The sequence below is a fragment of the Bombyx mori genome, chromosome 4 (assembly GCF_030269925.1).
Source record: "Bombyx mori chromosome 4, ASM3026992v2".
Taxonomy (NCBI): Eukaryota; Metazoa; Arthropoda; class Insecta; order Lepidoptera; family Bombycidae; genus Bombyx; species Bombyx mori.
In genome coordinates this window covers 4,157,589-4,174,908 of record NC_085110.1, presented here as the reverse complement: position 1 = coordinate 4,174,908, position 17,320 = coordinate 4,157,589, and the positions used below count along the sequence as shown (strand labels likewise).

The 17,320-nt window shown below is 46.7% G+C and overlaps 1 long non-coding RNA gene across 1 annotated transcript in view; it reads right to left on the bottom strand.

Moving 5' to 3' along the window:
* The window catches only part of LOC134198741 (uncharacterized), a 434,518-nt gene that overhangs the window by 320,270 nt on the left and 96,928 nt on the right, over positions 1–17,320 (bottom strand). The gene's annotated exons all lie outside the window — the stretch shown is intronic.

The window sequence follows — 17,320 nt, the reverse complement described above, 5'->3', positions numbered from 1 at the left end:
TTTATTATACACATACATATATTTAAGATACATCCATAACCCTTGAAAAGAAATTTATATTTATCATACAAATATCTTCCCTTGGCGGGATTCGAACCCGCGACCCCCTTGAGTAGTGACCGTGTCACTTACCACTACACCAGACGGCCGTTAATTATAATTTTATATCAAGTCAGGGGATTTTTTATGATATTTTTCTGTTTTAATTGGAAAATTTTCAGCGATTTCAGTGATGTCGAGCTAAATCTGGCTCCACAGTATCAAGTTATATAGTATCCACACACCTAACCTCTACCTAAATCTGGTCTTCTCTCGCTATTGGGGATATATACTCCTTATATGAACCGATGTGTGTTCATTTCTAACTGGTGGTAGGACCTCTTGTGAGTCCGCGCGAGTGGGTACCACCACCCTGCCTATTTCCGCCGTGAAGCAGTAATGCGTTTCGGTTAGAAGGGTGGGGCAGCCGTTTTAACTATACTTGAGACCTTAGAACTTATATCTCAAGGTGGGTGGCGCATTTACGTCGTAAATGTCTATGGGTTCCAGTAACCACTTAACGCCAGGTGGGCTGTGAGCTCGTCCACCCATCTAGCAACAAAAAAATAAAATAAAATAAAACTTATTCTATCTGTCAAAGAGACTAAATTATTCAAATGCCATTGGACTTTGATTTTACCTTTCAAGTTTCAAATTTTAGTGTACATTAATTAGCTTATCACTAACTAGATGATGAGCTTGTTTGTTCAAAATAATACAACATATTTCCATGCACATAATAAAAAGTGTAGTTACCGGCATTCTTTCAAAATTCAGCGTCTTCTCCTATTTTGATTCTCTAAAGTATTACGTTAAGATAAATGTTTAAACATTTATCAACGCGTCGCAGAACCCAAAAATATTTAGAATATAGAAAAACGTTAGTTGGCACAACTAATGTCAGTGTAATGAGGCTCTTATCTGACTAATTAAAAGTCGATTTAGCGTGCGAGTCGCTTTCTAACGGTGCACGGAGTGACACATGCAAAGTGGAATCCTTTTTACTATATGATTAATGGTTTTTGTCACAGCCCTGAATAATTAACTGCGTCGAGTTGTAGGACTGGGGTGACGTGAATTGTAGTCATTGCTCAATGTTATAAGACAAATTAATACTTGGCTGTCTAAAGTTTTTTGACATAAAAAAGCAGACGAACTTACGGACTTTAGTAGAATGTATCCGTGATAAACTAAAAATGCACCTGAATTCGTAAAACGAGAATATCACAGTCGAAATTAGACAGTAAATGTAATATTATCGACACGTGTGAACTTAAGAAAATAGTTTGAGCTCTGAACGTAAATTGCAATGGGACTTCACGATTCAAAATGCTTTGCCGCGATAAAGACAAGCGCTTAAACGCGCGAGCCCAAATAATGTCGTGGAATTTAATCAGTTTGAATCTTGAGCCCAATCTCTTGTTGCTACTAGGTCTTAATTGTGAATTATATCGATTTCATTCAATTTCAAAGCTAAATTCTTTGCACAGTGGCCAGTAACTAGAATTAGGTGACGCTATTGTTCGTACAATTATATTCTAAAGCGGTTCGTTAATGACAAGATCGTTACTTCAACTGAAAACAATAAATCTTTCCCACCGCACGCCCGTGGAACCTAATCAAAATCGTCCGTCACATAAAAAGTTTATTTTACCGAACAAACACGGTCGGAGCGAAACGGATCCGTTCGTTCGAGCCAACAGAGTTTGTTTAGTACCAGACTGAATCCGTCCAAAAAGAGGAATCGTGAATTGAATCCCTCCTTGTCCCGCTCTAGATAGCGTATCTATAAGCGATTGTATTTAATGTTTACTTTACATTGCTCTTTATTAGGATAGAGAGCATCATGAAGGCTTATCATTCCCGATCCTGCGGACAGAATGGAAAGCAGTCGACGTCGTCCCAATTACGTCATTTCGGATCCTTCCGATCTACTAACGGTGCTTTTAGGTACTTTAAGCACCGGTCATCGTTCTCGTCGAACCTGTCGGTTGCGACGAAGGGCTCGACGAGTAAATTAACCCTCAGACACAGCCCACTGAGTTTCTCGCTGGATCTTCTCAGTGGGTCGCGTGTCCGATCCGGTGGTAGATTCTGCGAAGCACGGCTCTTGCTAGTGTTCGTGTTAGCAACGTCGTCAGGCTTGAGCCCCGTGAGCTCACCTACTAGTTAAGGCGACGCTGAAATAGCCTCTAAAGGCTATCAGCTTAGGTAGGAAAAAAAAGAAGGCTTAGGAGAGGTTTCTTTGATGACTAGTGACGACAAAGTGGAAAAAGACTTCCAGACTGATGTAGTGGAAGATGCTTTTTACATTATGATGAAGTGTGCGCGGAACGATGATTTGAGACAACAATTATTTGCAAAATATACAGATTTTCGACAAGTTGGAGGTGTAAATTGCGTATTAGCCTTTCCGGAATCCGAAATGGCTAAGTCACTTTATAAAATAGTTTTGGTGGGCATTCAAAGACGATAAAAGTTTCAGATATTTTGTTACTCTATTTTGTTGCACAATGGAGTGGCATATTCACTAGGTGAATAAACTCCTTCCAGGCTGTGTCATAGGTTTAATAGACAGGTCAGATGAAAACTGTGCTAGATTACCCTAATAATGTACAAAAATAATAACTGTACTGCTAAATAATTGGGCGTGTAACGCAGAAATGTACTTAGAAATTTCAATCGCTGTGTCTCAAGCTATCAAACGAAAGAAGCAATGTATCACTATCCAATCGAACGCCACGCTACCAATAATTTCAATTGCATCGTCAGAGGATGTGAAAAACGCCGTCATCACGAGCGGTTCTCGTTCGAAAAATACCCGTGGTAATAGTGTTTGTTCGTCGATTTCGTCTGTTTTTGATTGTAACTCGATTTGCTTTTTGTTCGAGTCACACAAAAGCCTGTAAATTTCGTTAGGTACCGCCGGTCGTGGTCTGGTACGTCGCGTCGTGATACGGTTTTCGGGTGATACACGATTTCACCGTGTAACATCAATTATGACGTCATTAGAACTAATATTTAGGGTCAGGTTCGTATCGGTTCAGGCCTAACGGCAGTCTCTTTGCTTTTGTTTGTGTATTTTAATTTAATAAAACTTTTTTATTGTAGTGGACAAACTTGTGGTACGTCAATAAAAATATCTAAATGTGATTGTAGGTTTTGTATTAGGCAGCATATATACGTATAAACAGCTTTTTAATCGAAGACCCAAACTTCCTCTTACAATAAAAATGGGAAAACGAAATAATTAAACCGTTCTTTTGTTTTATAAACGAACAATAAAATCATCGATTAATTCGGACCAGACTAGCGCCAAACACGAGACAAGAAACCGAGTGAACGTCCCATGTAATTTATTTTAAATTAAGATCGTAAAAGGAGAAAAAAAAAACGGAAATCAGTGACTATAAAGTCGGGTCCGATTGTCACATCCGGAGCGAGGCGACATGACCGACGGACCTGACAAGATTGAGTATGAATAGGCTATTGAAGGTTCCGTGCAAAATCTATACCTATCTATCTCCATATAAATCTCTTATTTGTTTTAAGGTAACTTCGGTATATTTATAAAAAGTATAGATAGATATCGCTGCTAGGAACTTTTTTGTCTACCTATCTCCAGTAGCCTCAAAGGGCTATTCTGGCTTCACCCTGACTATCAGGCAAACTCGCAGAGGTCGCCCCGAAAGTTTGCTAGCGTCCGCCCTAGAAATAACAGCGCTTCGCGGAATCTACATTTGAGATATTTCATTTTTAAATTTTGGGTATCCTCATGTGTGACATTGACATGGCGGTGACATTGCTGATAAAAGAAAATTTACCGTAGCACCCAAATTAGATCTAAGAACTATTTAGTCGTTTAGTGTTTTAAAATCTCTCATGTAATTATCGCATATAATTATCGATTATTGATCGAGGGCAGAATGAACTGTTACATTTAAATCTCTTGCTCATTTGACAGAATTAGCTAATTAAATTATTATTCATTCCATGACGACGAAACAAGACCAATTTCGCAAAAGCGACATTTAAATATCCGCCTACCTCATCCTTAACAAGTCTTAAAATCCAGATATTGCCTTCAAACCAATGATAAAATAGATTTTCTTTTTAATTTTGGATCTAACGGATGATCTGACCTTTTTTTTTTTTTTTTGTTAGGAGGAAATCGCCAGACTCCCACCCTCCACTGGGGATGGAGGGTGGGGCATGTCGGAGTCGAACCGACTAAAACCTCCTGTCGCTCAACAACCAACGTCCAACCCTCGCATGAGACAGAACTCATGAAAAGGCAAGGGGAGGAGAGTGAAGCGTTTAGTGCGGAGCACATCTCTCCCATCACCCTCCCCCTCGGGACGCCGGGCCAGCGATCGTCGGCGCCACGACCACCAGCCCTCTCGGTCGGCAGGCTGTCCGAAGCCCGCCTAGATGGCGCCGGTTTGAATAGGTTATCCTACGAAATACCCCGCTGGGTCAGAACCAGCGTGGGTCGAGGATAGCCGGCCTTCCATCACCCGGATGCTCTTGCGTAAAACGCGTGCAGAGCAGCTTGCACGTCGTCTTCTTAGGCCCCCTTCGCCGGGCCCCAGACCGACATATGAGGGGGACCCGAAACACTTAGAGGGCCAGGGCTAGGGCGAGATCCGCCTCCCTGGCCCCCGCTCGACGGCGGCGGGCTTGTGCGTCTCTCACGCGCCCCGCCGCCTCCTTCTGCGAGATGGTGCACTCGCAGAAGTCGAGCATCGCCTTCCACGACTCGTCGTTGCCGAGCATCGATGCCACAACACTCGGCAACGACAAGTCGTTTCCTATTTTTGCGACAAGGACACGGCGCCACCCCTCCCATGCGGGGCAGGCAACGAGCGTGTGCTCCGCCGTGTCCAAGTCGCAACCACAATGGTAACACTCTGCCGTCGGCTCGGCTCCGATCCGGTGCAGGAACTCACCGAAGCAACCATGCCCAGTGAGCACCTGCGTGAGCCGGAAAGTGAGGCGTCCTCTGTCACGATTCACCCAATCCACAAGAACCGGGCGAATCGCCTCGACGGTCCTACGACCAGCCGAAGGATCGGCCAGCCGCCTGGACCATGACTCCAGCACGGACCGCCGAGATTGGGCCCTCCGCGCTCTGACCACACTGGGGCTGGGACGCGCCACGCCCCGGGTTCGAAGGTTAGCCCGCCACTGATAGTCAGCGGCGAGCGCCTCCGCCTCCAGGACCCAAGGCGGCGTCCCAGCCAGTACACACGCCGCCTCAAAAGAGATGGTGCGATAACCACGGATGACCCTGACCGCGATGGTGCGTTGCGGCCGTTGCAGCAACTTCGCTACCCCCACGGCCAGGGACTGGCCCCACACGGGTGCTCCGTATAGGGCCATTGACCGCACCACCCCCGTATAGAGACGGCGCGTCACCTGGTCAGGCCCCCCGATGTTGGGAAGAAGCCGGCTTAACGCGCCGGCCACCCCCAACAAACGAGGGACCAGGTGCTGAAAGTGAGCACGGAAGGTCCAACGACTGTCCAGAATGAGGCCGAGGTACTTTAACTGCACCCCGACCCCGATCCGGACGCCTCCAACCACGATATGGGCATCGACAGGTGGCACTCTCCGGGGCCTGTGGAACCACATGGCCTCGGATTTACTGAGCGCCACGTCGAGGCCCAATCTCCTGATTTTGCCGACGACATGCGCTACCCCAGCGGTGGCAAGACGAGCAGACTCAGCAAAGCTCCCTCCCCGGGCCACGACCAGCGTGTCGTCTGCGTAACATATTACGCTTAGGCCCGGGAGGAGGGCACCCCTCAGCACCCAGTCATACCCGATATTCCACAAAAGAGGGCCGAGTACCGACCCCTGTGGAACACCGCGCACGACCGGGAACCGATGTACGACCCCACCGTGTCCGGTACACGTGACCGATCTGTCCTCCAAGTAGGAGCCGACCAGCCGGCGAAGGTAGAGGGGCACTCCGTGTCTTTCCAGCGCCCCCCCTATCACGGACCAGGGCAGGGTGTTAAACGCATTGGCGATGTCGAGCGACACCGCCAAGGCCACCCCACCCCCACAGACGGCCTCCTCCGAGAGGGCCCGCACGCGAAGGATCGCGTCCACCGTTGAGCGGCCCTCTCGGAAGCCATACTGCTCCGCCGACAGATCGGGTCCCACCCCGATCAGATGCTGGATGATGCGGGCTGCCAGAATGCGTTCCAGCAGTTTGCCCACCTCATCCAACAACACGATGGGACGGTACCCGGCGGCAGTATCCGCCGGGCGCCCCTCCTTTCTCAACAGCACAAGTCTGCCCGTCCTCCACGATGAAGGAAACCGTCCCGACTCGAGGCAGGAGTTATAAAGCCTCAAGAGTCGGTCCCCTAGGGCACCAAGAGCCAAGGCCCAAACCCGGCCATGGATGCCGTCCGGGCCAGGTGCAGTGTCCTTTGCGCACATTTTGCGTACTGCCACACGGAGCTCCGCCCCTGTTATATGGGGCACCTCAGCAGGGGCGACGCCGTCGTACTCCGGCGGCGCGCCCATAGCGGGAGCGACAAATCCCCCCTGCTCCTGCGGGAACAGTGCCGAGACGATGTCCCGCAGCTGCTGAGGCTGGAGACGCTCTGTGATTGGGGGGGCCCATGGGCGCATTTTATTGCGCACCATATGATAGGGCCGCCCCCACGGATCCTCATCCAGCGTCTCCAGGAGACTCTCCATGTGTTGGTCCTTGGCTCTTCTGATGGCCAGCTGCAACGCCCTCTGTGCGACGCGAAATGCGCCGTACAGCTGGGCCTCTACCACCGCGAACGCCACCGGATCGTTGCGCCGCGGCAGGCAACGGCGGCGATGCCTCGCGCACTGGCGCCTCGCCCGAACGCACTCCACGCGGAGTTGCGCGATTTCGGGCGACCACCAGTACACTTGGCGATTGGGAGGTCGAGGGCTAATCCGGGGCATCGACACGTCACAGATGCGACGCATCGTGTCCCGGAACCACCCCGCTTCGTCCTCGACCTCAACTGGGTGTGAACGCATGGGCGCCCACGCCGCCACCGTAGAGGCTTCCATCAGGAGCTCCTTATTCAGGCGCTTCAGTGCCCACTTGGGGAATGACCGGGACGCACCACGGAGGTGGTCCACGTGGACGTCCGCGACTGCGGAGCGGGCGGAGAGATCAAACCGAATATATCGGTGATCTGACAGTGTCTCCGCCCCCTCCAAAACTCTCCAGTCGCGGATACGACGTGCGATGGCCGGGCTTGCGAACGTAACGTCCACAATAGACTCGCCCTGCCACCGCACGCACGTCGCAACCGACCCTCTATTCAACAAATAGAGGCCGGTCACGTTCGCCCACCTCTCCAACAGCCTACCACGAGCGTCCGAGCGGGGGGAGCCCCATGCGACAGACTTCGCGTTGAGGTCCCCCGCAAGAATCACTGGACGAGGAGCGAGGCGGCGAGCAATCGCCCCGATCCCGCCCAGGAAATGCCCGAACTCGACAGTAGGCCTATTCGGAGAGAAGTACGCCCCGATCACGACGGTCCCTTCCAGCTGCACCGCGACGAACCCTTGGCCCTTGGTCACCATCGCCAAGGGGGGGATCGTCGCGTCTCTTCTTATGACTATGGCCGCCAGGCCGCTATCGTCCCCGAACCAGCAATCATTTGCCGGGGGAACGAAGTACGGCTCGGCGACCACAGCCACGTCTATGGACCACTCCGCCATGCTCTGAGACAGCATGTCCTGAGCTCTGGCGGAGTGGTTCAGGTTTCCTTGGAGGAAGCGATAGGTGCGGTCCATTACTGTTGAACCACATCCATCGCCCCCTCCTCTTCACCGCTGCCCCCACCCTCCGGCACCGGCGCCGCAGTGGGGATTGCAACATTGGCCAGTGCTCCTCTGGCCAACCTTCTCTTCTGCCGGCGCCTTGATTTTCGGCGCCGGTTGCGTTCAGTATTAACACTGGACGGGAAGCAAGCCTTGCCTCCCGCCCGGTGGTTTGCCCTACGCCCGGCCGCAGCGCACAGAGCGCAGTGCGGGGCGGCCGTGCAGGACGCCGCTTTATGACCCGGTTGGCCGCAGCGGAAACATAGACCGCTGCGGTCAACTAAGCTGGTGCACTTAGCGAGACCGTGCCCGGTGCTAAAGCACCGGAGGCATCGCCAGGCACGTGGTTCTTGGAGACGCACGTGGGCCGCTATCCAGCCCACGCGCAGTCTCCCCGGATCCCCCATTGACCTTCCCGGCGGAGGAGTGGCCAAGGAAGTGGCTGCCTCCACAGGGCAGCGCGCCCACGCTGACCTAGCTCCGGAGTACCCTGAGCGAAGTTCGCCCACGGTCACGCTCTCCAAGGCACATCCACCTTGGGCGGCTATCGCAGCTGCCACCTCCTCCTTGGTGGCACAGTCGTCCAGGCCGGTGATCCTGATCTCGGCCATCCTCACCGGCCTGTGCACGCGCACCTCATTCTCCGGCAGCGCCACGCGGAGCGTCGCCACGAGTCTGTCTGCGACACCAGAACTATCCGTACCGGGACACTCCAGCAGCTTCGCTCCATTGGCGGTATGCCGGAAGCGGAGGCCTTCCTCTGCCCCAATTTCCGCTAAGTTGACGGCCGCGCGCGCCTGGGCCATCACCTCATTATAGGTGAGGCCCTTTTCGGCGGCGGCTGGCAGCAACGTCACTACGACGGCAGCCGACCGCGCTGCGCGCGTCTTCTTCTTCTTGGCGTTCTGCTTCTTGTTGGTGGCCGGTGCTCGACCCTCGCGAGGAGCAGCCACGGCCACCAGCTCTGTGCTTCGGGCTGCAGCGGTCAGCGCTCGACCCCCTCTGGGAGCTGCCGGAGCCTCTGTCTTTTGCCTACCTTTCTTGCCCCGCTTCACCACTTCCGTCCAGCCCTCGTCCATGCTTGACGGGGGAGGAGGAAGGGGACGGGGCTGGGATTTCAGGGCAGGATTCTGGGCACCCGTACCCCTGTTATTTTCATTGCGGCCTCCACGTCGTGCCAACCTTGTGGATGGGATGGGGATGGAGGTCGGCCGGGCGGCCTGGCCCCGCGGGACGGCGGCGTTTGTTGGCACCGGGACAGAGTCCCCGGAGCCAATGGAGGAGCGGAGTATCTTCTCGAGGCTGGCAAAGTGCTTGCCAACCTCAACCGCCACCGCCCGCGAAATGCAGGCCACCATTTCCTCTCTGCTTGGGAGGGAGTGGTCTACTTCTTCCGTCCCAGCAGCCATGTTGTATGGCCTCTGTGACCCCGCAGCACGCGAGGGCGAAAGAGGCGGCTCTGCAGGCCTGGGCCGCGGTAGCGCTGGCCACTCATCCACCATCCTCGCCAGTGGCGAACGGATGTCCTCAGCCCGCGCTGGCGTAGGGTTTATCTTTCCTCTACGTGCAGATGCAGGGGCGGCCGATATCCGCGGAGGTGGCGCAGGCCTTAGCTCAACCCTTCGTGAAGGGCGAGGGATCGCAGGAGTAAGCGCCAGCGGAACAGGGGCCTCGGAGGTGGGCTCTGGCATGGGTGCCACCACACTCATCGCGGACCGCAAGTGCACAGTAGTATCCATCGCCCCCGCGGGGGGCCCAGCGCGTGCCAGCGCGGGCCTCGACAACAGGGGAGTCCCTCCCCGCAAGGCCGGGGTGTCTCCCGGGATGCGACTCTCTCTGGAGTCAAACTGAGAGACGTGACCTTTGCTCTCCACCTCTCGGCTCGCTACCAAGTCATGGAGCTTGGACATGGTGGGGATCAGCCTCGTTTTAACCATAGCGGCTGCCTCCCGGAGCCTTTTCCGGTAACTGCTGCCTGGCTCGGCGCCCTTGGCAGCCACAGTCGACAGCAGCTTACCTAAATTAACAAGCGCAAGGTCGAGGTCCCGGAACGTCTCGTCCCCGCTAGCCAGGGACGCAGCCGACGTCGACATCGACTCCACCGACGTCGCCGGTGACACCGCGCCCCTCCTCCTTACTGGTGCCCACTGGGGAGCAGGCATCGCGTCTTCCGACGCAGCAGCAGACCCCGAAACCACCGGAGTCACCTCCTCGATGGCCATCGTCTTTTCCGGCACCTCAGTGCCGGAGGATGACGCGCTGCCGTCATTGGAAGTTGGCAATGGTGTTTTTCTTCGCCCCCTCTTTTTCCCCACCGATGGTCTGGTGGGGTTGATTGCACCCGAGTCGCTGGCGAGCGCAGAGCGCATCGAGCCGGCGATCGGGGAGCACCTCGGTTCGACGGGAATTCCGCTGCCCGTCGCACAGCCTCCTTCATCCTGACAATTGTTGCCCCCCCCAGAATACGTGGGGCAGCGTGCTTCCACTGAGGTGGAAGCACGGAGGGATTCTCCACCCGACTCGCGGGCGGTACCCTCCTGGGGTACTAACTTTGCACAATTGTCCATCATGTCTATGAATTCCTTTTTTATTAACCAGGGGTTTGGTCCCCTGGGATCTACGACACCCTCGGGACTGGAAACCCTCCAGCCATACATCCCATCGCCGGGTGTCGAGCTTGGGATTGGGGCATTTTTGAAGAGGTTTGCATCCTCGCGGCTTCGACCAGTAAAGGCAGAAGCCCCCGTTCCCCATGACTGGGGTTTACGGTTTGGCCGACGGTGGCCGAAGCCTGTCCATCGCCCACAACGCGGTGCGGAGCCACGCCGGCGAACCGGTACCTCCCATATCTGGAAGGCTTTCCCCTGTAGCCGAAGCCGGGGACATGGCAACCCGCAGCCGGAAGACACAAAAGTGCCGCTGGCTCATCAGGCTCCCGAGAGCCAATCCCTCATCCCCAGAATGGCACCCTTTGCCAGTGCAAAGGGCGTGGAGAGGGTCCCTCGCTCTCTCTTAAGGTAGCCCCCGCAGAATGCAGAGGCGGCCGAGGAGAGCTGGGTGCAGTTCTCTTTGTCGCGGCGTCCCACACAGATTCCTCTGCACGCGATTTTAGGGACGCACGCTTAAGCCCCACCGCCACGACAAGGCGGAACTGCATTCGGTGGGGATGATCTGACCTAATATACATGGCGACGAAGTAGTCGCTTTTTTATTTTTAGTTAAATGCGATTTCTTTTGTTTTTATTGTTACTAATTGTGTTTGCATGAGCGCTCGATTCCAACCTAAAGACAATAAATAATAATATGGAATATTCCAAAAGTGGATAAACAATAATAAAAGACTTACTTAATTGCTTTTTCTGTACAATATTAAGAAAACAACATTTAAAGCCTTTATTTTCCACATATTATTTTAGACAGTATTCTTGAATTAAATAAAAGTGAACTCGTCTTTTTTCTCAACGACAGAGAGGTTCAATCAATCTATGAAAAAAAAAACATTTTTAAAAAAAGAAACTAAAAAGGTTTTATATAAATTTTACAAAAAAAAAAAAAAACTGTTCGCTTAACGTGATATCCGATGCTTTATTCGAAATATAAAGGTGAAGTTGATACCAATGGATGTCACAAATGGTAAGCGATAGCACTGAAACAGCCAATCAATCGTGCCTTTTTCTTGGGTATTCACGTACCGATTTGGGTAGCACTAATTTGACGTTTTGGACCCTAAAGCTCATCTCGTGTTAACCGCAAACGAACGCTAATCGACATCGGAGGATCGTAACTTATAATTTCACGACTGGTTCCGCAGCACAGCCTGTCATTTGCATGTAGGAAACGGGCTATTCCTTACGATTTACAATATCACGCCAAACTATGGTATTTATCGACTATTCCAGTATAGAGGAAATTTGTTTTGACGTTTTCAAATTTGATCGAGGTAAATTGTGATTTCTTGGTGAGATTTTTTTTCTTAGTGGAAATGCTTCTTGTGCTTTTAGTGAAATAAGCTGATGGTTAATGACCATAATGATCTCCTCAGCGATCGAGGACATAGTTTTATAGAATTTCGGTATTTTTCGGTAGGCAGCGGCTTGGCTGTGCCCCTGGCATTGCTGATGTCCATGGGCGACTTTAACCACTCATCATCAGGTGGGCCGTATACCCGTATGTCTCCTCCTCCTCCTTGCGTCGATTTCCTCCTTACTGAGGGTCGTGGTCATAGCCTTGAAACAGTTTATTTTTTATAGAGCACCGCCATCTGTTCCTATCTGCAGCTGAGTGCAGAGCATTGTGCACTGTGGTATCCATGGCTGCACGAATCTGGTCCGTCCAACGGGTCGGGTTCCTGCCTCTTGGTCACTTGCCCTCGATCTTTCCAGTGACCATCAATTTCTCCAAGTTGTCACTGTCTTTCCCGTATGTCTACAAGGGCAATAAAAAGAGTGCTGTGCTTAAATCACAGTGTGAGAAAAAAAATCAGTGGACGAACAGTGAATCTTCTAACGCCATTAAATAATGTAGATTGCTTCATTCAAACCGACATCAATGAAATTCAGTCATATATACAGTTGCCGCGCAATTAAAATTTAATATTAATTGCATAAAATTGCAACGAACGCGCCCTTTTTAAAAGAATTCCTTTGAACTAATTCATAAAACATATTTGTCATTTAATTCCACAACGTTCGTGTGGTTATAATCTATCGTTTCATCATTGTAATAATAAAATCAGATCAGTTTTTATGACATCCGCATCAAAAGTCAATTACCGTTATTGCAATAACTGCGAACGGTGACCGGCGGAAGCGCGTAATTTTTCCTAACACGTCCGTTTCCTGTCGGGACAGAAATACGAAAATATTTAATTTGAGATAGGAAAAAAAAAAAAAATTTAAAAAAAAAACGTATTCCCCCTAACTGAATTTACACGAATCGGGCTACTAACGACAGTAAAATAACAATTACGACGACACAGATCTCTATCTACGTAATAAGGTGCGCGTACAAATTTCATGTTGGCACGTAATTGCGGCGGGCAGTTTTATTGTGTTATTTACACAAATAAAAACGTTTATTTTTACATTTTCCCAAAATTAAATATCGGCCAATTTCGTGTCTGGAGCAAGAATATTACGTTGTTAGTTATAATTTCGTGTGATTTCGGGCGGCAACGTAAGCGGACTGTTAATATTTTATTTTGTTAGTTAGTTTGGTATAAGTGCTCGTGTGTAATTACACGTGGGAGTTTGTTTTTCGGTAATCAGTTCTTTATAATTTGCGATCCGTTTTACGAACAAATTATTCACGTGAAGTCACCGTGATGTTTGTGTGGTCCATTAAATAGCTGAATTGGAACTTGATTTAGTTTTTTGTTTGTTTGTTAAACAGCTCCTACTATACTAGCCGGCTTTTGGGTAGCTTTGAATAGTTCAATATTATTGAGAAAATCAATGAGTACCAAAGTCCTACCTGTGTAGGTAATGAGAGTTTCATTCATCTCACCCTGAGCTGAATGTAGAACAAATTTGAAAATTTGACATATATTGTCTCAAAAGATAATGAATAGTAAGTAGCAAATAGAGGATGAAGATGTCCAATAATCAGGCTAAAGTAGGAAATTACAGTTTTACTTCATTAGATTACATCTCAGAATGAAGTAAAAGCCTAGAAATGATAATATGTATTGATGTAGGTAGATTAGTACCTACATACTCCATGAAAAAGTTAAGAGTGGTGTGTTCAAAGATCCTGTCACATAAGTATAAAAAGTTAATATGGTTGGCTCCGTTCGACTTATTCGATGTCCATATTTAATTCAAGCAACATTATTCGGTAGTATTGTTGATTTTTGGGTAATATTTTGATTAAGCTGTTTTGGCATATCAATGCGATGGTCATGCGCTTTGAATTCACCGCCCTGGGATGTCTAATCAAATTTCTCCACTTGCAAGGTTTATTCAGCACGTTCCACTGCTTTTTTTGTTTTTTAGACCAATAACCGAGCAAACGGCTTCTGATGTTGAATGGTCACTGAACCACATAAACATTATGAATCACGCGTTGAATTTAATGAATGATAATAAATAACTGGGAACAAATCACACACGGTCGTCCGGTTCTAATTTAGGATTCCCTGTCTTACAGGACTGACATAGATGGTCATTTACGTTTTTTAAATAAATAGATATATAGACCATAAGCACGCAGACCATAAAAAAAATTTTCATTACACGAATATTTATTTACCTGATATCGGAATCGAACCCACGATCATGTCGCAACGCTCAGAGGGACTTCTGCACCACCGAGTCAGTCAACTTGAAGTCTATGCTTCAAATGTATTATGATTCCAGCATATCATGATTCTGCATATGATATCAGCATATCATAATTCAATAGCATCTATCATCCACAACATATATTTGATAAATATGCGACAGGTGTATGATAGAATTTTGGAAAGGAAAAAAGTATTTGCCTACTTGTCTAAGTAGTTGGGACGCAATTATTCAGTCAAATTCGCATTAAAAATCACGGCTTGGATTATTTATGAGCTGCCTTTCTTTACACGGTAATTTTCTTTTGTATGCTCTTACGAAATTACTTTGTAAACGTTATTGTGTTTAGAACAACAATCCGTAAAGATATTTTGTATCATTATACTATTGTAATTTAGGATTCTGCGCCAAATGTTGTTTTAATGGTCTTAATTATGATACATTGGGCCCGTGAGAGTTAATTGTTTCGGTAACGGCGGATCGTTGCGTTGCGTTTTAGTTCTTTGTTATTGTCTTCAGAATTTTTAAAAAATTTATTTTTTCTATTTTTTGAAGATTTTGACGATTTTTTTATTACTGAAAATTCGAGATAATCGAGAAAATATCGAGAACTCTTCAAGACCAAACAATCGTGATAAGAATCCCTTAAGTAATAGGGTTTATAAAGCTATTGTAAATGTATTCTAGAAAAAAACCTACAGGATTTTAGAATGTTTGTTGGTGTCTGGGAAACAACATTTATTTTTCTGTAAGGGTGGTCCAAGTTCATTTTTAAAACGTGCTTAATTGAGGGATTAGAAAAGAGCAACAAATAAGAGGTACTAAAAAAAGTTAAGGACTTATTTTCAGGATACGGTAACGCGAAAGGTTATTATGGAATTACTTAAATACCAATATGCTTTGTTTGGATTTCCTTGAAAAAGTACAAGGTTTCGAGGATAAAATAATAATTGTATGTTTTATGTTTGGATTATGGCTATCAACAAACAGCACAGAAAACGGTTTGTTAAATCAGAGTTTTCTTAATTTCTAACCTAAAAAATATTATGGTAGAAATTCAATCCATTTAGTTTTACTCCATTATTTTATAATAGTCACGAATGAAATCTGAAAAATACAATTGTGGTAAGATTAATGGGAATTATGGAAAAAAATAACAAGTTATCTTTCACTGTCAGTTGAGAACACGTTTAAGATTATAATATCGTAATTGGAATCACATAAAATTTATAATCCCCTGAGTATTAATATGTCTTACAAAGCTATGCCGCTAACTAAGTTGCAGGCGGTTTGAGAGTCTAGATCGGTTTATAGCCTTAGGTGCAATTAGAGGGAAGATACCGACGATTCACAAATAAACGCTACCTCGAGGGCTAAGCTCGCAACGTTTCATAGCATTTAATTGAGGCCCTAATGTTCGTCTATAAATTATTTATTACAAGAGAAACATGCACTAGGTAAAGTTTCTAATCTATACCTATATAACTATATACAAAAATGAATTGCTGTTCGTTAGTCTAGCTAAAACTCGAGAACGGCTGGACGGATTTGGTTAATTTCGGTCTTGAATTATTTGTGGAAGTCCAAAGAAGGTTTAAAAGGTAGATAAATATGAAAACGCTCGGAATTAAATTAAAATAACAATTTTGTTTTTCCTTTGATGTGTGGGGACGTCGGACGGATTTCTTTTGTTTATTTTAAGTTTATTTTATACAAAAGTTTAGGTTTTTTATTTACCGATTGAGGCACTACGAAGTCTGCCGGGTCAGTTAGTTTTAATAATTATTTAGCTAAATTAACTTTCAACTCATAGTACATACTAGATATATTACTATTGTTAATGTTGTAGTTATAAATTTAAAAATTAGTAAAGAAAGAGATTATTGCTTTCTAGGTAAAAAGGCAAAGCCATGACCAAACTGGTCGGGGTTGGGTAATTATCGAAGTTGATAGGAAACTCAATTTCGCTGCTTTGTGACATGGGATTTAAATTTCACCTGCCTTGGTACAGTGGCTATCATATCCTTTGAGCCGAAATACATGTTTGCTTCTCGTGACTTTTCTGCCGTGAAGCAGTAATGCGTTTCGGTTTGAAGGGTGGGGCAGCCGTTGTAACTATACCTACTTGAGACCTTAGAACTGATATCTCAAGATGGGTGTTGCATTTACGTCGTAGATGTCTATGGGCTCCAGTAACCACTTAACACTAGGTGGGCTGTGAGCCAGTCCGTCCAACTAAGCAATGAAAAAAAATAAAAAAAACTAGAGGTAGGTTATTTTGACGACATCAAAGACAAAAATTTGAAATAAAAAGTACAGTTCTAAGTTGGTTTCTATCGTTATTTATGTAATAGTGGTTCTTTTCGGAACTTGTAACAATTTAATTATACAACTAATAATTATATTCCAAGATTATTATTGAAATAAATTATTTTAACTACGAATGCGTAATGTAATTTTTACTCATATTCTCAAGGCAGTATTTTCTGATTAATAGGAACTTATCGACATCATCTGAATACGATCGAAGTTGTATATTACTAAAGTCAGATCTTGAAAAACTTTTCGAAAGTCATCGGAATTGTCTAGATATTTCTGATTCCAAATAAGTATACTATTTTTTTTTTCAGGGTCTTTTAGTTTTTAGTGTTTTTTCGAATTACACGAGGAGCCGCATTTTTATTATCCTTTAAAATCCAACATTGTATCAAATCTTAGTATCCTAATCTAAGTATCCTATGATGGTACACGTACTAATTAGGATCAATTCTGTTTTTACAATCTTAATAGTACTAAATAATATATTAACTGTCTTGTCACTAGAACATTTTCTTACAAATTTGATCTTAAAAGCTTAGCATCAGATTTACAACATATTTTAACAAATTTGATCTCGCCATGACAACGGAGATAGGAGATGTACATAACTTAAAAATTAAATTTCTGGTCAAGTACAACGAATATTGTAAGGTGATGTTAACTATTAAACATAATATTATTATTAAATTGCAGAAACTATGTTAATGTTGCGGCTTGTACGGTTGATAGAGTAGTGATCTAATATTTTAATGTAATTCCTAAATCCTTTAAAGTCCACAACAATTAATGAAATGGGAAACTATATCGAGAGGTGAAAGGATATTTGTTTTAATTGACATAAGGCTTAATAT